At 48.8% G+C, this 22,434-nt stretch overlaps 1 long non-coding RNA gene across 4 annotated transcripts in view; it reads left to right on the top strand.

Moving 5' to 3' along the window:
- Window positions 1-22,434, top strand: part of LOC118971827 (uncharacterized) — a 48,680-nt gene that overhangs the window by 2,851 nt on the left and 23,395 nt on the right. For 2 of the 4 annotated variants that reach the window (XR_012122898.1, XR_012122901.1), the window contains exons 1-2: window positions 19,485-19,688; window positions 21,480-22,218. This is a non-coding gene — a long non-coding RNA (uncharacterized lncRNA). Of the gene's footprint in view, window positions 1-17,735; window positions 19,461-19,484; window positions 19,689-21,479; window positions 22,219-22,434 lie in introns of those variants that run through there. The other 2 variants (XR_012122899.1, XR_012122900.1) reach the window with 2 other exon arrangements.

Here is a 22,434-nt window from a genome sequence, read left to right as displayed (position 1 = left end):
TTTATTGAGTCCTGGCCTCACCCTCCTCAGGGGCTTCCCCACCACCCCAGTGAAGACAGTAACTGGGAAGAGCTCTGACTTAGGTGGCCAGGAGGCCCAGGCTCTGCCCTCGCCCTGTCACTCTGTAAGCCCAGGGCAAGTTATTTGACTGTCCTATGTCTGTTTTCCATCTGTCCCAACGGGGCCACAGCGCCCATCCTCCTGCCTGCCAGACGCCTTCGGGTTTCACATGGGAGGCGCTTGGGGAAGTAACAGCGGAACCCAGATGTTGACTCTTTGCAGAGCTTCTGTTATTCCTTGCCCTCCTGCATCGGCACTGGGACCCCTCAGATGGCACCAGGTCTGAGCCTGCCCCATCGGAGAAGTCACAGTGCAGAGCAAGTCCTGAGGGCCAGTTTGAAGGGAGGAGAAGGGAGAAGTCTAGGTCCAGCCTGGGGATGGGCCAGGGTCAGCTGACTGTGGTCTCTGCTTCTAACCCTTCAGGGTGCCGATGCAGAGACCCAGGAATGTGAGGCGAGAAAGCCTTTTAGAAGCAGGAGCAGAGCTGGCTCAGCGGCGCCTCCTGCAGGTTCACCCTGGGCTCAGGAGCAACTTGGCTGCCAGGAAGCACAGAGAAGGGGCCAGGTCGGGGTTTTGCACCCCTTCCACCTTCGCCCCCACTCTTGGCTCCCGGGTTTTCTAGGTGGTGCCTGCCTCAGCCCTTGGGGGCTCCACCTCCTCTCTGAGCTCAGGGGGCATTGGTGCGGACTCAGCATGCCTGCTGGAGGCCTGGGCAGGGCTCTGAGGCCCTGGCCTGGCAGCACAGATCCCTTCGTACTGTTGCTGGCCACCACACCCTGTCCTTTCCTCCACTACTTTATCTACAACCTGATATCGCTATCATCCATGTGCATCCATGCCTCTCTGATCAGCTGTGGGTGCCCTGAAGCAGGACACTGTTTTATTATCCTCTGTGTACCTTTTGCCAAGCTCAGGGTCTGGCCCATAGAAGGTGCCAAATACACAGCTTCCCCTTTTCTATGTTGGGTGGGCATAGCAGAGGGCCTGGTGAGCCTGGACCCAGGCTGGAGGAAGCGACACTGTGGAGGCTGGTCTGGGCACAGGCAAACATTCAGAGGGCGAGGGAGAGCAATTTAGGGGGTCAGGTAGCACCTCTTATACTTCTTGTAATCTGAGCTACGTGTGTAAATACACACAGCCATGCATAAGATGGCAGGGAGAGGGGAGGTGGGCAAAAGCCATTCTCTCTCTCTTTAATCCACAGTCCATTAAGTAGGGTTAGGATTAGGCATTGAATCCTTTATTTGCATTGCTTATTTGGAATGTGTGGTCAATTATTTCAGGCCATTTGTTGAATAGTTGATCCTTTCCCCATTGGTTTGGAGTTATTTGCTCTAATCTTAAAATTTCAGAATCTAAATGGTCAGAGAAAACCATAGGCACGTTTCTTTTTGATGCGATCCCTTGATTAACTAGTGGACATAACAGAACCTTCTTTATCAGCATATAGCATTGATGTCAAGCTGATACAAGAAAATAAGGATGAGCACTTTGGGAAAAGTTAAGACCCTTTGAACAAAAAAAATAGTAATTTCTAAGGTTGTGAAGATACCTGTTTATCTGAAAAGTCACTAGGATCCGTTGGGAAAGGTTCCAAACTTATAGGTCACATCTGAGACATAAATGTCTATAATCACGTTAGGAGATTTGAGTCTGGGTTTTAGTCTGAGGGAAAACCCCATGTAGGGAAGTAAGGGAGAGAGAGCAGGTATCTGTGGGGGGGGGTGAGCGTCTGCTAAGCACCATTTGGTTTTGTGTATTTCAAGAGGACACAAACGCTGCTTGTCAGACTGTGAGTTCCTTGAGCGCAAAAGGCGTGAGTCATATTCCCTCAAGTCCGGATGCATGGCAGATGTGTAATAAATGCTTATTAACTTGAATTTAAATGAACTTTTCCAGTGAGGACTCATTGAGGAATCAGAGGAAGGTTGTAGGAGGGGAAATATCTCTCCTCTTCACCTCTGCTCCAGAATATTCCCTGACTTCTGTATTCAGCTACAAACAAAAGAAAATCTGACTAAGCATGGCTTAAAAAAGAAAAGCGTATGATTTTTTTTTTTTGGTCTCATCCAAGACGTCCAGAAGCAGGCAGTCCGGGGCTGGTCGAGCACTCATCCGTCATCCAGATCCGGCCTTTTCTGTCTTCCTGCTCGCCTGTCCTTTGTTGAAAGATCTCAGGGAACCATCCATGGTGCACATGGGTAAAGTGTCTAAGTCCAAAGGCATGTCAGCCAGTAGATTCTCATTATCTTTCCAGAAAGCTCCACCCAGTGAGTTTCACCACTTTAGTGGGAGAGGAGTCCAGGCAGATAAGAACTGCTTAGATCTGTGGTGGGGGTGGTGAGTGGTGGGTAATAGGTTTGAAGGGTCCTCTCTGCAGGGCACAAGATCTTATAAGGAGTCACCTCCCATCTACCCTCATGCTCAGCAAAATGGCAGCCCTCCTGGTATAACTGGTCTGTACTTTGCAGCAATTCTATGACTGAGACCAGGAGTAGAAACAGCCCCGTGGGGAAGGCTAAGGGATCAGGGCTTGATTGACTCAGTGTTCAATGAGCTTGCCTGGCAATAGGGTCACTGGGGAGGGAGCAGGCAGGTGAGTGATGCAGGCAGAGAAGGTGGGATGGTGGCCACCTGGGGTGAGTGAGATGACTGTCCCGATGAAAAATCCCCTTGGGGCTTAGCTCCTACTTGCCCATTATTATTTTAAGGCTGATAATGGGAGTTTCATTTCTTCTTATTCAGGACATCCAGTGTGTACAATAGTTTCCCCAGCTTGAAATTTCTAGAATTTTCTTGAACAACCTTCCTTAGCTCCCTGGACAGAAGCTTCCTTGGCAGCTATGCTGCAACAGGCCCTGTCAACAGCGCAGTCTGGCGTCACACCCCACGTGCGGTCGGGTGGGGGTCCAAGGAGACAGGGCTCCATGGCATTGTCTTTCTCTGGGCTCCTCTGACTTTGGTCTTATGGCTGGGGTGCTTCAGAATAAAGGCCTGGAGGGTCAGAAGATTCAAAGGAGCCCACTTGGGGCCGGCCCCTAGGGCCAATCAAGCAAGGGTTATGCAAACCGGATTGGGTGCCCTTCCCAGGATTGTGGCCGGCAGACATTGCAAACCACAGCGGAAGGGCTGATCTTTGGACAGCCAGTGTGGAATTCCCCTTTGTGCAACTGGGGCACCAAATCAAGCAATTTGGATTTTCCTTAGAGGACGGACACTGTGCTCTGTAACTTCTCATGTGAGACATTTGGCTTATAGGGGCCAGGCCGCCAGGTGTTAGAGCCCTTGCCACTCATAGGATACAGCTGTTTCTGCTCCGTCCGCGTGACTACCTAGACTAGTGGGCTCCGGAGTGTGGGGCATCAGTGGAGTCTTTCAGCTGCAGGGCTATCCCTGTGATGGGATTTGGTCCACTGGCTAACACCTCAAAGCCAGCATAGCCAAGCAGGGCTGGCTGGGTGACCCTGTGACCTGAGAAGGACCTGCCCTTGCTCTGCTGCCCTGTCTTGAAATTCTTAATGATTGTGGAACAAGGGCTCCCACATTTTTATTTTGTGCTGGGCCCCTAGTTTATGTAGTCGATTCTGTATTTGAGACTAAAGCCGTCTTCTTTCTCTTGCTCACCTTCATCCAGTGCCCCCCTAACTCAGTAAAAGGCACCACCATCTCACCCAACAGACCAGCTGAAGCCTAGAAATGACCTGTTGGTTCCTCCCCCTCCCTCGCCAATCTTTGTCCGATCTAGTATCAGGTTCTCCAGATTTTTCTTCACAAACATCTTTCTAATCTGCTTAATTCTCTGCATTTCCAGCATCATCAGCAGCAACTCTCTGGTTCAAGCCACCATCTTACCTTCTCTTGGGCTCCAAAATAAATGCCTAATTGATATTCTAACATCCATTCTTCGACTTTCTCTACCTTGTAGCCAGAGTGATTATTTCCAAACACCAACCTGATCATGACCAACCCTTTGAAAGCATCCCACTTTCCCTTTTTTTTGGTAAAATAAAGACCCATATTCTTCATACCATTTACAACTCCCTTTATTGTTTGACCCTGTCTATATTTTCTGCCAGACTTTCCCCACTCTCCACTTCTCTCTGTACACTGACCTCATTGACTTTTTTCTCTCTTCCCTCCAGTGACCCATGCTTTCTCCTACCACAGGGCTTTTGCACATGTAGTTCCCTTCCTGGATTGTTTCCCCCCTTCTCATCCTTCAGTTCTCAGCTCAGATGTCACTTCCTCCAGTGAGTGTTTCCTTATTCCCAACCTAGGTCAGATCTTCCGGGCATATCAGAACACCTTGTTCCTTTCCTTTATAGTACATATGTTGGTCTGTAATTAGATGTGTGGCTGTGTGGTCATTTGACCCATTAGACTGCCCTCTACAAAGCAGGACCCCTGTCTGTTTTGAGCATTGTTGTTTGCCTATACTCAGCACAATTCTGGGCACATCCAAAGTTCTCACAGAATATTTGTTGACTGTAACTGAGTTTGTGCTACCTAAATTTCTTATAGCTGCAGCTGGCTGTATGTTTGTCTCCCATTTCATATAAAGTAGAGGATGATTTCAGTTGGGGAAACAGCTACCCTCACAAATTATATGCATACTCCCATTTAGCATTTCCATGAAAAAAAAATTAATGTCAGTAATAATGAACACTCTTCCAGGCAGATGTTAACCTAATCCCTCATGGTTGTTGGGGGTATTATACATGTCCTCTGTCCGAGGATGTCAGAAGAGGAAGGACCTTAGACATTACCTAATACGTGCTTCTCATTTTACACATAAGCAAACTGTGGCCCAAAGAAGAAAATGACTTTCCCAAGCACTACAGATGGTTAACGGTAAAGGTGGAATCTGATCCCATATTCTTGGCATTATTATTCTCAAATCGGTACCTGATTCCTTGACTCAGATGAGTATTAAATCACCCTGCATTCGAATGGCCAGCACCAGCAAGTGGGGGAGTTGTCTGAGATGTGTATGACCTGTGGGGTTCTAGTCATGAGAAGTCTGTGAAAATAAATTCCCATCCATAAAACAATTATGAATCTATTATACACTCATAGGGTGTGTAGCCCTGTGATTAGGAGCTGGAGATGGGTGGGTGAAGGTTGCTTAGATATTTTTGTCTTAGGGAAATATTTCAAGCCTTAGAGCATTTGCAGACAGAAAAGGGTTTCTATGAATTCTGTCTCAGACATGACTTGCGTTGATGTTAAAGGCATAGGACGGCATGCCCTCCCCCTACAGTCCTTCTAAAGCACCATCTCCTTCAAGAAGGCAGAAAGGTGAATATTGCCTTTCATCTTGCCTATTCTGATCTTTATCTCTAAAATGCACCCAGTTCTAAATCCTCAACACAGTCCACGTGGCTTTGATGTGTGCTGTAGATGCACATCTGCATTTCCTCTAAGGAGCCAGGTGCCCCCTCATCCTGGACTCCCACCGCTTCATGGTGACTATCATTTACATGCAGCCTTAGGTCACAAACTCTCTGGGTAGACAGATGCACAGATACACGTTCCTGGTGGGAGCGTGTAACTGCCTAGTGTGGCCCTGCACTCACTGATTCAGCTGTTCCTCAAACTATTTGGACTCAGGACCCCTTTCTGGTCCTAAAAATTGTTGAAGACCCCAAAGAGCTTTTACTTATGTGGGTTAGATCTATCAATATTTATTATATTCAAAACTAAAACAGGAATTTAAAAAAAATCTATTTATGGCATCTAAAAGCCATAATAATAATAAAAAGACCCATTACATGTTAACATAGCTAACGTATTTCTTAATGAGAAGTCACTTTATTTTCCAAGTCAGAACACATTTCGTGCACAGAGCGGCATTGTTTGACATTTGATCCAAATCTCTTTCAATATCTGATTTAATAGAAGAACTTGCATTCTTATATCTGCCTGTATAGCCAGTCTGTTGGAATATCTTGTTTTGGTGGAAATAGAGAAGGAAAATCCAGCCTAGATCTCTAGTTGGGAAAGGGAGGACCCCCCTGGGGTCCTTGGACCACGCTTGCAAACTGCTGGCTTCAGTGTTTAACAAAAATCTCTGGGGAGGAAGAGAGGCAGGAGGCTGATCTACGTTTGGCCTCAGAGGAAGGGGTGGGAGATAAACCTTCAGGTCAGCTGGTCTGGATAGACAAGGGGGATGCCTGCTGCCTCACCGCCGTCTCCCTTATTCAGAGTTTCCAAATAGCCAGTGAGTCCTTGAGCGTGGTGGCTCCTGTGAGCATCGCGTATGTCATGGAAGCCGAAGTACCTCATATGCAGTGTTTGTGGTTTCAAGTCAGAACCCATAGGAGTTTTGGGGCCGATCTGCAGAGCCCTACCTATTACTGTAAGTCCCCTTCTCCAAGGGGCCCAGGCTTAGGACCAGGTTGAGTCCCAGGGCTCACGACTTCTTTGGGGTTTTACTTTCTACTTCCACTTTTACTTCTTTTCCATCTTTGTCCCTCTCTTTCCTTCAGTTCTGAGGAGCAGGGAAAAAGCCCTGCTTTCTCTTCGGTTAGCCTTCTACTTTATCAGTTTTCCAAACAACCTTGAAAATAAAACCAGACATTTCCCAGTCCCACTGGACAGGATTTGTCCAGTGAAATCAACACAATTTGTTTTCCACTCTCTTCTCATCCCGTGGGAAGTTGTGTGGCGTACGCGATCAATGGGTTGTTATTGATCTGACTGATTAGAAATCACTTTGATAAGACGGGCACTCATTTAGGAACCGGGTCAGATGTTCTGTGTTCAACTTAATGCTTGACTCCTCGGTGCCCATCCAGCTGGTGGGAGCCTCTCTGTGCAGAGTGGAGACAGACGCTCTTTTCTTTCCCCCAGAGGTAGAATAAGACCTCCCTAGGCCCTAAGACATCTAGGGAAGTCCAACAGGGTTCTGATACTCTGATTATTGCAGCGGTACTTTAAAAAAAATATATTATTCTTTCAAAAAACTGAAGAGAGGCTATTTGTGCCTTAGCTTTCGGGTGCTCTGGGACTGTTCCTAGTAGTAAGGTCAGGAGCCTCAAGCAGGGTGTTGGGTATAAATTGGCATCAAGTAGTCAATGGATTGCTTTCATGAAAGAGTGGCTAAGGATCGTGCACACCCAAGCCTTTCTAATGTGGCAGACCTCATATGCCTCAGATAGCAAAGGCTGGACCTTTGACAGTAAAGCTCCTGGCTTCTGTGCTTTGCCATCCCACATCCCCTTGGGTCCAAGTGTTTGGTTACTGGAAACCACACGCCCTGCCCTGCCTTTGGGCTGGTCTCTGCGATAGAGTGTGGTTGGCCAAGTGTGTGTGCTCTAGAGTCAGACTCGATTTGCAACCCAGCTCTGTCCCTTACCTTTGATGTGGCTTTGGACACCTTACTGAGCTTTCCTGTGCTGTTGTATCTGCCACTGGGGGTGATGACAGGCACCATGGGGATGTTGCAAGGACTGAATGAAATAGTGTTTGTGCATGAGTGCTTAGTAAGTGCCTGGCACATAAGAAGCAGCCGGCACATCTGAGGTGTGGTTCTGGATGTTTCTCTAAGGAATGCCAAGCTGCTGGAGCCGGATGCATCTCTTCATGAACCCGATGACTCAGAATAGGTCAGGTTCCCCACCCCAATATTCTGAGGATGTTACAGGGGACAGGGATGTCAGTCCATAGTAGGAAGAGCCCTGGTCCAGGCATCCAGGGGAATGGCTGCCATACCTGGGCTCCACTGTGAGACCCCGGACACATCCCTTTCCACCTCCCAGTCATTTTCTGCATCTGGAAGTAGAGGGCTTGACAAAGTCGTCTTTCTAAGGTACTTTCCAAATCGAACATCCTAGAATTTGTAATACTTGTATCTCCCCTCCCCATCTTGCCCTGTGTACTCTGCTTGGCAGGAGTTAGCTGGCACATGCCGGTCTGACGCATGCTTTCCTTTCTTGCTAAACCCACTAGGTCAGCTCGATACCAGGTCCCTTCAGCCACTTGCAGTTCACCCTTCTGCCCAGCCCTGGAAGTGCCATTCTGTAAGAGAAACAAAACCTTTCCCTGAGGCTGCTTTTGCGTGTATTCACCTGTATTTCCTTCTCGCAGTCCCGGCCCCGGGCTGTCTCGAGGTGCGGTTTCGCTGTGAGTCAGGCCTGCTGAGAGCAGTGGAAACCAGAGGCGCCTTCGCTGATGCTGCCTTTTCCTCAAGAGCGTGGCTTGAGGGGGCCGTGGGGGTGTGGGAGGGAGGTGATCACCTTCCGGAAGTGGATTTTCACATTGACTGTCCCTGGGAGGAAAGAATATTACTGGAAAGCCCTAGAGATCGCTTCACATCTCTTTCAGAAGGGCCTTCACATTCTCAAAAAATTATTTGCCCTATGTGGTGAAACGTCTGCTGCGAGGCAGGCCAGCGCCCAGGAGGAGGTGTTCTTGGTGAAGTCTGCTCATGACATGGGTCTCGGATGATGGGCTTTCTCGGTGGGGGTGCCCCTGGGGTGTGGGAGTCCCAGGACAGGGCACACTGCATGCTGCCTCAGCCTTGGATGGGTTGCCAGGTGCCGCAGGCTTTGAGGATCCGTGTCTTCCCTCGGTTGTGTCTCACCGGGGGGGAGGAGAGAAGGCAGGGAGGGGTGGCCAGGGCTGGACACAGAGGAAACCGTTGTGCAGGAATGCTCGCCGCGCACAGGCTCCATAGCAGCAGACTCCTGGATCTGATCACGGAAGCTCCACAGAGCACGTAGACCAAAGGCCCATAACAGAAACATACAGACTGCAAAGAATATGTGGGCCACCCCAGTTTAGAAATGCCTGTTTTCTATAGACTTAAATGGCGTCGATGGGATCTTTCTTACCCTTCTGAGGTAAGGGACCCCTTAACTCAGGATTCTGTCTCTGAGAAATCTGTTGTGAACAAGTAGCTTCTAGAGTGTCATTGGGGCTGGACTCAGAGGTAGGGAAGAAGAAATGTGAAGGAAGCAGGAACCCCTTAGAGTGGTGACCTCAGAGGCAGAGCTCTGTGTAGGGCTGGGTCATGAGCTGGGAAAGGTGGGAAGCAGAGTGGGTGATCTGGGAGCCTCTGGGCGAGTGGGACAGAAGGTAGGGGTTTCAGTAGAGGGGTCCCGACAGGGGCTTTCAAGTGAGGGTATGCTCAGAGGGGAAAGAGGGCAGGGCCTTTCCGAGAGTGGGCTCAGGGAGAGGGAGCAGACTATGACAGGAGGTGACCCAAGACATTGACCTAGTCCAAGGGTTTCCGAAGGCTGGTTTATGTCCAGTAGGAGAAAGGAACTGTATGCAGGTGGCCAATAGGCCCATGAAAAGATGCTCCACATCACTACTCATCACGGAGATGCAAATCAAAACCACAACCGGGCACCACCACACACCAGACAGAATGGCAAGTGTCAGCAAGACAAGAAATAACTAGTGCTGGTGAGGATATGGAGAAAAGGGGACCCTTGTACACCTTTGGTGGGACTGTAAATTGGTACAGTCACTATGGGAAACAGTATGATGTTTTCTCAAAAAATTAAAAACAGAACTCTCATTTGATCTAGCAATTTCACTTCTGGGTGTTTCTCTGAAGAAAACGAAAGCATTAATTCAAAAAGATATATGTACCTGTATGTTCATTGCAGCATTATTTACAATAGTTCAAACATGGAAACAACCTAAATGTTCACGGACAGATGAATAGATAAAGAAGATGTGGCACATACATACAAGGAATACTATTCAGCTGTAAAAAAAGAATGAAATCTTGTCATTTGTAACAACATGGATGGACCTCAGAGGTATTATGCTAAGTGAAACAAGACAAATACCCCTTGGCTTTACTTATAAGTAGAATCTAAAAAACAGACAAAACCAAAGAAATCCCAGGCTCATAGATACAGAGAACAGGGTGGTGGTTGCCAGAGAAGGAGAGGTGGGGGAGAAGGAGTAAAGAAGATCAAGTGGTGCAAGCTTCCAGTTACAAAATAAATAAGCCATAGGGGTATAATATACAGCATGGGGAATATAGTCAATAACACTATTAACTTTGTATGGTGACAGATGGCAACTAGACTTACTGTAGTGATCAATTTGCAATGTATGCAATGTTGAATCACTACACAGTATACCTTAAACTAATATAATATTGTTTGTCAATTATTCTTCAGTAAAATAAAAGAAACTCTCCTTTGTAAGTCTTGTAGATGCCAGCTCCAAGAACCTGGACTGAAGTTGGTGTTCTTTATAGTAAAGCTGGGTTCCTTGTAGGTCAGGAACCAATCAACATTTGTAAAATGAGTTTCCCATTTTATAAGACATTGTTTCAAGTTCTACAAGAGTGTCTCATCATTACCTGTGTGTAAGCTGTTTGCACTGAAGTGCACAAACCTCATCAAAGGGGCTGTAAGATTCAGCTGTGTGTTGGGAAGGGTGTGATGGGGTCTTAGGGCTGGGGACATGAAGGAGGAGGGGCAACAGGGCATCCTTAGTGGGGTGTCACGGGCACACTGGCCTTGCTGTAGCTCTGTCATTAGAATCAGAACCTCATATATATACCCAAACCCAGAAAACCCTATTATATCTATAGGATAATGCCCATCTCCTGGTTATGAGGGGAAAATGGGACAAATGCTTGTCTCAGTGCCTGGCACATAGTGGGTACTCAATGGCTAATACCTGGCCCTCTGCTGCTTACCCTGTGACCGCTATGTAACAACACTGCCACTGTGACAGCCACCACGGCCACTACTACCAGAACAGCTCCGATCACTGATGCTACCGCAATTTTGCTTTCCCTTCTCCTGAAATGACTTTGAACTTCCAAAGGGTGGTACACGCGGAGGGAGAGCTGATCTCCCCACTGCGTCCTTGCTGCAAGGGTGGGGGCTGCTAGGGACTAATGAGACGGAGCCCTTGGGGGAGGCAGATGAGCTGGGGAGCCGGACGTGGGAGCCTCTGGTTACTAAGACCACAGCCGGGGCTTCTGTTTCATTTCATGTAAAATTAGAGGGCTTTAGAGTAAACTGGGGGTGAGGAGGAGAGGGTGGGCTGAGCATAGGGGCCGGGCTTGCTCCTGTACAGGCTGCAGTGGTGAAAACGTTGGGTTTGAGGCTGCTGGGGCCACCACAACTGAGACCGAGGGCTGCAGAAACGAGTTCTTCACATTGACCCCACCCAGCCCCCTGTACTCCCCACTCTTGCTGAGCTAAAGGCCAAGTGGAGGTTCAGCTACAGCTGGTGGCTCCTGACATTGCCATTCTAAGGCCGACCAAGTTAGCTCTTTATGCAGGTTGTTCCCTTCCACCCTAGGAACCACAATTCCATCACCCAACTCCCATGGGCACCGACATTTAGTGGCTGTCCCATGCCTTCAGGAGAGGGCACAGCCATCCTGGCTGGGCATTTGCAATCCCAAATGCCTTCGTCCCCTTCTTTCTCACACTTGTTCTGCCCAAGGTCTCTGGCCAAAACAGGAGGGCTCCATCTGTTGTCAGAAGATACCCTGTCCTCTCCCAACTCCTTGCCTCCCCTGGTGGCTTTACAGGCCTGGGCTGGCCACCTGCACCCCCACAACTTTCCATCTGACAGAATTCTTCAGCTGCACCTCTTCCTTGAGCCTCTCTTTACCATTTCTTTACCAATCTGACCCCTGCTGGGCTTACTTTAAAAAAAAAATCCTCCAGGGCTTATGACTCTACTTGGCTGCCCTTGGCGCATCTCACCTACCGTTGTGAAGCGTCTTCTGTATATGTGTGTGTGCGCATGCGTGTGTCTGCATGCCCATGTTGTGGATGTGTGCAGGTATGTATTCTGTCCTTGGGGCCCAGACCCATGTTTCATATATTCCAGGGCCAAGGAGTGTGAATGGGGCCAGTGTGCAGAGCTTGTGTGCACCAGTGTGCACACTGGGTGTGCAGAGCTTGCTCCTTGGTTGCCACGCCGGGGCTGAGATTCTCCGACGATCAAGACCTGGGCCCAGGAAAAGGAGAGTTCCTGGAGTTTTAGTCTTTCTTCTGTGTGACCGTAGAGGTGTCCTCTCACTTCAGCGAGCCTCAGTTTCTGTCTCTGTGAAATGGGGAGACTCTTCAGTTCTTTTTTCCTCTCTTGTAGAGGATCAAAGAAGTTTGCCAGTAGGGAGAAATAGTTTCGAGCCACAAAGCAGCTCAAGACGTGGAAGGGTTTGCCTCTTTGTGGTTTTCTACTTGAGGAAGGAGGCCCTGGTGGCTTTTCCCACAAGCGGTAGGAGGAGTGGGATCTGGGAGTTTCTCCTCCGTGGCTGCGCCGCAAATCCCAAGTCCCACAGCCTCTTCCTGGGCCTGGTGGGAAGCGGCTTGTTGGGGCTCCCTGCCCTTTCTACCAACCGCATTTCAACCGTGGAAATCTGGGCTTTCAGAAGCTTCCTTCTAAAATCCCCCTGTGCCCAAGGTTTGCAGGGACCCTTGTGGACCTTCCTTCCTGTGACATGGCTGGGGAAACACATGGGTCTGCAGATCTCTTATTCATCTTCTCGGTCTGGAGAGGGTGAGCTTAAGCAATCTGCCCTGGTGTGAGCGTGTGCCCGTGTGTATGGGGGGGTATGTGACTCTGCAGCTCTCCTGTGAATGACTATGCCAGCTGTCTGCCCCTGTATAACATGTGCCTGCTCCATGCCAGGGGCTGGGCATACCCCGACACGAGGCAGCGAGCCCATGATGCCCTGCTGATGCCCACAGCTCACCGTTCCTTGGTTACTTGGTTCCTTTATCATTCTTTGATTTCTTAGTATATGTCAGACTATTTATTTGTATTAGTTCAGTTTAAGTTTTACAATAACCTCAAGAGTTCAACCAGTTAGTAATCCTATTTTACAGAAAGAGTAAAATGAGGCTCGAGTAACCCACTCAGTGAATAGTAGTTGAGGCAGAAATGTGAACCCAGATTTGACCCCAAAATGTAGACTTTAAAAAAACCATGCCATGTAGCTTCTAATAAGAGCAAGAATTTTCTCTGAGTAGCCGTAATGGCTCACTAAACTTTTCTTGGAAACGATTACACTACCTCTCTTTATTCTTTCTAAATCTTATTCCCTTGCCAGGTCTCCTGTCTCCCTAATCCATTGCTTCAGAAAACATTGCCCCCCCACCCTCTCAAAGCATCTTCCAGAAACCACCCCCATATTTCAGTAAGCCTAGAGATTGGAAATGGTCCAGTTTAAATTCAAAGGTCTGTTATCCATGAAGATAAGTTTCCCAGTGTACCTCTTACATAGGAGACAAAAAATTCCTACACTGAAAGAGAGGTAGGAATCATTTGGTTCAGTCCTTGCTTTCAAGACATGACTAAATAGCCTGGCACCAACGCTTTTCTATCCTTTTCTGAAACATTTCAGAAAAGACTTCCTAGTGTCTAATAATCCTGGTGGTCAGAAAATGTTCTTCAGTCCAGCAAAACCCTGTCCTGCTTCACTACAGGCTTGTTGCCAGCTTCCCAGGGCACCAGGGGCTCCAGTTAACCAGAGCCTTCCATTACTACTTGCCCTGCTAAGTGGAGATGATACAAACCGTTTCTACATGTCCACGGCATCAAGTTTTTCGAAGTGCACTCACATGTAGTGTATCACTGGGTCTGCCACCTGCCTTAGAAGGTGGGCAAGGCCGGGGTTCCTATTGGGGTTTTGTAAATGAAGAAACTGAGACTTAGTGGAGTTGGCTCTGACTTGCCCCCAAATTAGGCAGCCGGTATATATAGAGTTTAGCCTTGACTCCAAGTGCTTAGGGTTATTAGAGCCAGGAGGGATGTTCGGAGTTTATTTCCATATTAACCTTCTCTTTTCACAGATGAGGAAACCGAAGTCCAGAGCCTTTAAATAACTTGCCTGGTGGCAGAGCAGAATTAGAACTCTGGTCTCCTGCTGATCAGCTCATTTCTACCTATCTCACCATACTGAGAAAAACAGTGTGGTGTCAATAATTTTTGAAAGGCTAAATGTCTTCACACCTGACACTAATATAATGTTATATGTCAATTATATCTCAATTAAAAAAGAAAGTCACAAGGGCGTGGTCCCGCCACCTCCCACATCCTCTCAGTATCCTGGAAGGAAACCCAGCCCCGTGAAATTCTGTCACTGCTGATATTTGGCCTCTTTTCCCGACGGTGGCCTGCCTCGGGGCATACAGCAGCAGCCCCTTCCCCTGCAAGGAAAAGAAAATGCCCACCACCTCCCAAACAAAAAAAGAGGAAAAAAAACCACACCAAAAAACAAAACCCGAGCTCAGCAACCATAGAAGATGAACAACGCTGAATCTCAAAATGGTTCATTGGCAGAATTTTCCCCAGAGCCAACGGCCCATGTCAGAGCTACATTTTCCGCTCTGGCCACTGTGCTTTGGTTGCGGCTGACTTGCTTTCTTTCCTTTCGATGGAGACAGGTTCTGACGCAGGTTCAGGGCTCTGGCAGGTGTCTGGGGTTTACAAGCCCATCTCTGGCCTCTGACAGCTCATCTCCACACCCCACCTCTCCTCCCGCTTCTGCCACCACCAGCCCAGCTGGGGCAGAAGCCGTTGGAGGTGCTGGAAAGGAATCAGGGCTTTGCCGTCTCCAGAATCCCCTCAGCACATGCCCGCGGCCTGGGGGCAGAGCGAACACCGCGGAAGGCAAGATTCTCGGTTCCTCAGGGGCTTCTCTAGAACACATTCCAGAAAGTGCAGACGGACTTGGCAGATGCCAGTCGATATCTCGCCTTGATCCTTCCTGCCAAGGTGTTCTCTCTTGGGCTGTGCTTGTGTGTGTGAGGCTTCCAGGATGGGAGACTTTCCAGGGCTGGTCTCCTCTACTGATCACCGTATGCAAGATGGACAGTGCCTGTCGCATCCACTGATAGATTCGACTGTGGGGCCAGCATGGCCTCTTCCACTTCCTCTTGAGAGGAAGGAGACTGTTTCCAGAGAAGGCTGTAGGGCTGGAGAGAGAAAACTAATCAATGGACGTGATTTGTTCATGATTAGGGCAAGGCTGGGCCGATTCCCAGCGGCCCAGCCACTGGCTGTATCCAGAGGGCTCTAGGCTTTGAACCTGGGTCTCTGCATACTGCGGCTGGTGCCCTCTCTCTCTATGCCCCACAGTGCCCTCTCGTCAGCTCTCTGGCTTCCAAACCTCAGTGAGGTTTCCTTCACCAACAGCTTCATCTTTACCAGAAGCTCCTCTCTTCCCCTGCAAAATCCCCATTTTCTTATAGGCAGCTGGCCAACCGAACCCTGACAAGAGGTAACTGTGAGTTCTCAGCCACCCAGTATGCCTCCTGTTGTTTTCACTGGTATTATTACAGATGGAGTGTCTAAGCAAACTGGAGCACCCCTGGCGCTGTGTGTGTGTGTGTGTGTGTGTGTGTGTGTGTGTGTGTGTGTACACGCATCTGAAGTCAGAGTGGGGGCAGGCCCTGGGCCTCCCCAGACTGGCTGCATTTATCATTTCTTCTGCCCTTCCCAATATGAAAGATGAATAGTGCCAGTCACAGGCAGATGCCTACTTCTCTGGAATTGCCCCATCCTGGTCACATCTGTGACTTCTAAGGGCTGAGTCTGAGATGACTTCTCTGTTCTCAGCTTCTGGGGAAGGCTGGGGAAGAGCAAAAAAATTCCTGGAAGTAGTGTACAAGTAAACCAACTGTCCAGCCATTCCCTGAATGGATGTGGCTGCGTATTCTTGAGCCTGGGCACAGGTCTGAATCCTCAGACCATCTTCTCCTTCCCCATGGGCACAGCACTCCCACCCTGGCATGGCCGTGGCCCCCTTCCCTGCCTGTTAAAGGCTGCATTTAGTTAGAACTGCTGTATGCTCTTAGTGCCGCCCAAGGGAAATGGGGGTAATGCCCCGAACACCGTCGTCCTGGTTGTCCCTTTGGGGTTCTGCACATTCATGACCCCTCCCTTTTTAAGGGCTGTTCTCAGGATTGAACCTGATACTTATATCATGTATTCTTTAGAATAAATAATAGAAACCAACTCAGAGCTAACTCTTGGAATGTATAGGGCACTGGTCTAAAGGGTGTACATATATCAACTCCTTTCATCTCCACAATTACCCTAACAGATTTGTGTAGTTGATGTCAGTACTTCCATTAGCCCAGATGGGCTAATGTAAGATACTGTAACTCTAAGATACAATAATGTAAAATACAGTAACTGTAAGACAGTGTAATGTAAGGTATAGTTGGGAGAAACTGAGTGTCAGAGAGGCCATGTGCCCAAACCACCCTCACTTAGCTGGTATCAGAACCAGGATTTGAACCAGGATTTGTAGAGTGCTTCTGTCTCTTAATAGACAGAGTTATGGTATAACTGGTTGGCATATTAAGAAAACATGGGTTTTGGAATCAAAGACATTTCAATCCTAATTCCAACTCTGCCAGCTTCTGCTGGGCTTCCTTGAGCAAATTATGGAGCCCCTGAGCTTCAGCGTCCCCTCCAGTCAGACTCACAGTGACACATTTCATGGGCCCATGTGAAGAGGAGCTCGAATGATGTATTTAAAGTTCACCAGATGGTGTCCAGCACATAGAAAATACCCTATAAATGTTAGTTCCCTTGTCCCTTTTTCTGTCACTTTCTTGGGAATGGTTTGTATTCTAACATGTATTCTAAAAGCATGAAGGGCTTTTAAGATCAATTCCCGAGTGGATTCATGGATTTGTGTTGGATGTGTTTGTGGGATACACCCAAGTGGGCCACTGACAGTCAGCTAGGCAGGTCCTGGAGTTGCATCCCGACCAGGCAGATGACTTTATAGTGTCTGACACTTGAGTCTCTCCATCTCAGGTGGAATTTGCTGTCTGAGGAATTTGGGGGGTGGCTATTTTTAAAGTAATGTGAGACAGCTGGTGATGGCTGCCTCGGGGACAGCACGTGAGCCCAGTCCCAGGAGGGAAAAGCCATGAATCAGGAGTCATGTAGCAAGACAGGGTTTTCCTTCAGGCCGGCCTTGGTCAGCACGGGTCCACGGTTCCCTTGAGGGATTCCCCGACTGCACGCTCTGGCACCCACGCTCTGTAGAATGCCTCCGATTCCCCCATCTGGCCTGACTCACCCCGGCCCCAGATGGCTCAGTGACACTCAGACTCCCATCAGGTGCTGTTGGGCAAGTCAAGAGGACCCCATGAGGACCACAAGGCTGGGCGGGAGGCTGAGCCAAACGTTGTGTTCTCTCAATTCTGGGAAAGGTTGGGCCTTCCTTTCACACCTGGAACCTTGAAAATCGGAAATACACAAAGGCTGGAAAAATAATGACAATAATTATCACTGCTTTCTGTATCTCTGACACTAATTGGTTAGTCATAGCAGCAGTTTGGGTGACTGTGATGATAACACCTCGCTGGCCTCCTTCACAGTTGGTGATGATTAATTAAATCATCTATTTGCTGCACCAGGAAGGAGTGTGCCCGTTGACAAGATGGAGAAGCTGAGCACCAGGGGAAGGAGAGTGGGACAGGGCCGACACCAGGTATGGGTAAAGACCCTTGGGGCAAAGGCTAATTTTAGTGCATGAGTCACAGGGGTGAATCCCCAGGTCAGAGGTCATCACACAGTATCCCAAAGACATCTAGAGGGCTCCTGGCTCCTGTCTCCTCTTGACCCCTCAGGCGAGAGATGGACAGTGTTCTCTATCCTAGGTGCCACTGCCAGGCCAGCCTTACTCCATCACTGTGGCCATCAAGTTGCTCCACAGCTTGACCATAGGCAGAGACTTATTAATGACCAGGCTAGATTCATATAAACACCTCAATTTCCCCATCTGCAAAATGGAAATAGACACCAACACTCTTGTTGGGAGGATAAAATGAAATAACAGATGGAAGGTGCCTGATGCAGCATAGGGCATACAGTAGGCACTCAACAAATGGTGGCTTATTTCACTCTCTGGTTTCTCTCTGTGGTCTGTCCTATCATATACTTCCCTAAACCACTCCCCCTGCCTTCTTGCCCCCCATATGCCCACAGATTGTATGCTACTGTGCCCCAGAAGTTCCTTCTCCCCGAAACCTCTTCTGACTGCTTCAGTTCTCATTGCCCTGTCCTTCTCTGAGCATCATATTTCCGTCGGGCCCTTGACTGTCGTATACCTTCTTGAGTCCTCCCTACTTGTGGCATGAATGTAAGTTCTGTCTTCTATGTAGACTTTAGTTTCACAAGTTGAGGAACTGGGCTCATTGCTTCTTTGGATTCCCATATCAAACAAGTCACGATGTGAGTAGTAGGTTCTTTAGAAGAGCCCTGAGAGGGGGTGAGAGTGAGGGGTGGCAATGGAAAGTTACCCAAAGTGACGGGGAAACCAGCTGGGGCTCTTGTGTTTGGGGATTTCCCTGGACCATGTTTCATGACCTGTGCCAAGCCCTTTGCTTTGTCAAACTGTAATACTGCTGCACTCACTCTACTCTGTATCTATTTCTACCCACGATGCACGTTTGAATGAGCAAAGTGCCGTATGATGGAAAATGTTGGAAATCTCAGGGCAGAGTCTGGTGAATTCATCCTGTCGGCAGGATGAGGGGCCCCACACCTTGTGCTCTGCAGACCACCCAAGGCCTCCCAGTGTACCCTCTTACTCTCAACTTCTCCTGGCTCCAACTGAAGCAATCCTGGCTGTCCTGCTCTAGACTAGGCCACTGTCTTGGAGCAGGGGTCTCTCTCTTCTCTCTGTGCAAACAGCTCAGACATCAGAGCCATTCTAGATCCAGACACACAGGTCAGCTGAAGAATTTGAGAATTGAGAGTAAGACCTGGCAGCCAGAGCTGGGACTGTTCAGTCGACCAGTGGTCTGTTGTGAGAGGGGACAGATGAGTCATTTTAAAGCTGTAGGGCCTTTCTAGACCCAGCCCCACCTTCTTGACACATTTTGGTTTCTGCATCCAGCTGCGTTTATTCTGTCATACACACAGGTTGCCTTTTGCCCTGGGGCTGCTTTACAGGGACCAGTCCTGGATCATGCTCGAGTTGGGGGGTAGACTTTGAGTTTGTTCAGCCCAAGGTGATGTACGTGGATTACATTCAGATTAGATGCCTCCAGAGCCTGGGCTCTCTCCCTCCTACTTACACCCATTTTCCACTCTGTCTAAGCCAGCTCACCCTCGGACTCTTTCTCATATGTTAAGATTGTAGCACGTGGAATGCCGGAGCTGGAAGGAGCTGTAGGATCAAGCTAATCTGCCATCTCCCTCATTCCATGGACGGGGAGACAGACCCAGCGCTTGGGAGAAACTTGCTGTGAGTCCATGTGGCCTCTGCACATGGACAGCCGGGCACTTGCGTTCTCTCGTCTTTCTCACATTCTGTCAGTCGTGCCTGAATCAATGACTCCCTTCTCCTTATTCCTTCTAGTACTGGTGTTAGAACTCACCTTCTCTAAGAAGCCTTCTCTAATTAATTCAGTTCATTCGTCTTCCTTCACGAGGTGGGTGGCTTGAGCTATGCTTATTTTTGCACAATATTGTTTTATCCTCCACAGCTCCTGTAGGATTATTTTGCATTGCCATTAGTTTGGCAGCTCCTGGGGGTAGAGTCCATAATTGTTTCCCCACCATTCTAGGATCCCTTGAAGACCGTCATCCTCTTCCTCTGGATCCTCCCTCACCCTTTGTCCAGCTCAGGGCTGCAAACTGAGGGATCTCACTGGCCAGAGGTGGGTAACATTGCCCGATGACCCAGGTCACAGTCTCTGTGCGGAGCGTGAAACTGGGGCAGGACTTCGAGGAAGGAGAACCTTCCCTGACTCCAGTGCTGGGGTCATCCTCTGAGGGTCAGGGCTCCCCCCATGCAGTGCACAGCTTGCTGGTGGACAGGATGTGAACACTGTCAAGTTTTGCACTGTCAAGTTAAGTAACTTGTCTGGGGTCATGCTATGACACATTCATTGCCAAACCCATCCCTTTCGCCAAGTCAGTCCTCCTTTGTACTTTCTTGCTCAACTCATGCAGAATTCTAGAATTCTCAGGCAGGGAAGGAATCCATGGTGGGGAATAGGTGGGTGGGGACATAACATGTATGGTGTTATGTCTCCTCCTAAGCAGAACACATGGAAGTCAGAGACACCAAAGGGCTTCTACATTTACCTGCGGTCACTCATTTCAATGTTCCACACCTCAGAAAGTTCACCTATTCTTGGAAACACCTTAATTTCTGCTACAGTAATTTGATCTGGAGCCCCTCACTGTTTTCCTGCCAAAATGGGAATGGTCAGGTATTTATGCTCGTTTATGCCTAAAGAGAAATATTACTTGAACAGTTGCTCTCCAGATTGGAGCACCTCAGTACCCTGATTTTTTTTTCTTGCTCAAGGCCCCACCAGACTTCCTGCTGCCACCTCCAGACCCACTCCTGTTCTTCACAAACACTTAGCTGTGTCCATGGCCAAAAAATAACAGTAGCTGGCCATTTCAGCCCCTGATTTTAGAGACAAAAGACCTGAATCCCAGAGCTAGCTAATGCCAGAGCTAGAGATGGATCAGGGCCACAGACGTCCTGACCGCTCAGGGAACCCAGAACTTTCTCAGTTTGGTTGTGAGCTGGAATTGAAGGAGGAGCCCTGTCTCTACCTGCTGTAGGTGGTGGGGACAGGTGATTTCCCCTGGACCATTGGCTGCCTACCCTTCCATCCCCAGTAGGGTCACTGGGGAGAGGCAACCCCACACAGCTTCCCAATCCTGAGAACGGTCCTAAGGGGCCATGGGACTTTGGTTCCACTTGTAGACAAGCCTCTGCCTTTTCTGACGCTTTGGTCCTGCCCCTAATAGCTCTGGGCCTTACCTTGGCCAGCTGCAAAAAAGAGAAAAATTGTCCCAAGTTCCTTGTCTACAGCTCCAAGGCAGTACACCTGAGTGATGCTTCAAGTTCCTCAGAGAGAGGGACAACAGAGGAGACTCTCCAACAGGAGATGATCCTCCAGGAGGTGGGGAAACCAGAAAACTAAATCAGACGGCTAGTGGCCAGCAGGGCTGGCAAGTCGTGATGCGTGGGAGTCACCTTACAAGCATTGACTGTGATTGACTGTGTTAGACATTTTCCTTGAATTATTTGCACAATACCCCCCATGGGATGGGGCCTAATTTCATCTCAGTTGTACAGACAGGAAATTGAAAGTTCGGGAGAAAGCTGCAAATACTTGCCCAAGGCCACTGGGCTGACAACGGGCTGAAACGGGCTTCAAGCGCAGGGAACCTGACTCTGAGCCCACATTCTTAGTGCCATGGCCTCCGTGCCTGGACCCTGGCCTGGGGTGGTGCTGCAAGGGGAGGGCGAGTCTCCCTGCCCACCCCCACCCACTACAGGAAAGGATTGTGTGAGCCGGGGGCTGAAAAGGAGGGAAATCTGTGAAAAGGAGAAATGATGTGATTGGTATTAAAAAGTCTGGGAACTGCTGCTTAGAGGGATGGCAAGAATGGGAGAGAAACTGCTCATTTCTTGTGCTTTCCAGCTGCCTTGCCCGTGTTCTCCCTCCCACCTGGCTGGTGTGTCATCCAACCTGTGGGGGGCCTGTGGAAGCCCTCATCCCAGCCCACACATCACCTCTCTGAGCAAAGTGGTTGTGTTCGTGGATCTATGCTTCTCCCAGGACTTCAATCTGTATGGAAATGACAAAAGCCAAAGGAAGGAAAGTGAAGTTCAAGTTCAAGTTCCCATCCTCCCACCCCCAAGTTGATTTCCCACGAAGCTAATGAAAACGAAAGCTTTGGGGTCTCTCACTGGCACTGGCCCTTCCAAAACCCCTGTCCTATTTTTATATTAATGATGTATATCCATATTTATTCATTTTTTCTTAAGAAGAGCTCTCCTCCGATTGTCTATGCCTCAGGACTCCACCCAAACCTCCCCCATCCCATAAGCCAAATGGCAGGGTCCTACAATGAGAAACACCAGAGACCCTCCTCTCCTCCTGGAGCCCTCGCACACAGCACAAGCCTTGATTGAAGGTGTGACTTGGCTCAGAGCAGCTGGGCTAAGTTTTTGTAAAAAGGTTGCAGTGTCTGCACTTTAACAGACCTCAAAGCCACCAGAAAGTGGGAGCTTACAGTACTTTCTTTGTAATGATGACTTGTTATGATTTTTCTCCATAGATAGATGCTTGCATGCACTGACATGATTCCAAGAAGACATATAGACAGTATTTACATATGAATCTGTGTGTTCCTCACCACCCACACATGTGAATGGACGTAAGTATGCTTATTTGCAGACATTTCTTAGCTTTGTTTCATGCAGTGAATCACTTCTGTTACAGGGAACTTGAAGTCATTCTCTGGGATTGCGGGTATCCAGTTTATTCTAGGGATCTGGAAGACTGCTGCCAGATACCCTCAAATTGCTGGGACTGCTTTAGCCTGAGCCATGAAAGTCCCTGGCTTCTAGGCTGTGGGCCAGGCTGAGAGGGG

Source organism: Manis javanica, chromosome 11 (genome assembly GCF_040802235.1).
Source record: "Manis javanica isolate MJ-LG chromosome 11, MJ_LKY, whole genome shotgun sequence".
Classification (NCBI taxonomy): domain Eukaryota; kingdom Metazoa; phylum Chordata; class Mammalia; order Pholidota; family Manidae; genus Manis; species Manis javanica.
The sequence above is the reverse complement of the archived record's forward strand: the minus strand, read 5'-3'. Positions and strand labels throughout refer to the sequence as shown.